Here is a 951-nt window from a genome sequence, read left to right on the forward strand (position 1 = left end):
AGCAGTGTTAAGAGGGAAATTTATAGCACTAAATGCCCACATCAGAAAGCTAGAAAGATCTCAAATCAACACCCTAACATCACAATTAAAAGAGCTAGAGAAGCAAGAAGAAACTAGTCCAAAAGCTAGCAGATGACAAGAAATAACTAAGATCAGAGAAGAATTGAAGGAGATAGAGACATAAAAAACTCTCCACAAAATCAATGAATCCAGGAACTGGTTTTTTGAAAAATTAACAAAACAGATAGACTGCTAGCTAGACTAATAAAGAAGAAGAGAAGAATCAAATAGGCACAATAAAAACATAATAAAGGGGATATCACCACTGACCCCACAGAAATACAAACTAAAATCAGAAAATACTATAAACACCTCTACGCAAATAAACTAGAAAATCTAGAAGAAAATGGATAAATTCCTGGATGCATACACCTTACCAAGACTAAATCACAAAGAAGTTGAATCCCTGAATAGACCAATAACAAGCTCTGAAATTGAGGCAGTAATTAATAGCCTATCAACTGAAAAAAGCCCAGGACCAGATGAATTCACAGCTGAATTCTACCAGAAATACAAAGAGGAGCTGGCACCATTCATTCTGAAACTATTCAAAACAATTGAAAGGGAGGGACTCCTCCCTAAGTCATTTTATGAAGCCAGCATCATCCTGGTACCAAAACTGGGAAGAGGCACAACAAAAAATGAAAACTTCAGGCCAATATCCCTGATGAACATCAGTGCGAAAATCCTCAATAAAATACTGGCAAACCGAATCCAGCAGCATGTCAAAAAATGTATCCACCACGATCAAGTCGGCTTCATCCCTGGGATGAAAGGCTGGCTCAACATATGCAAATCAATGAATGTAATCCATCACGTAAACGGAACCAAAGATGAAAACCACATGATTATCTCAATAGATGCAGAAAAGGCCTTTGATAAAATTCAACA

Source organism: Mandrillus leucophaeus, unplaced genomic scaffold, assembly GCF_000951045.1.
Source record: "Mandrillus leucophaeus isolate KB7577 unplaced genomic scaffold, Mleu.le_1.0 Scaffold235, whole genome shotgun sequence".
NCBI lineage: Eukaryota > Metazoa > Chordata > Mammalia > Primates > Cercopithecidae > Mandrillus > Mandrillus leucophaeus.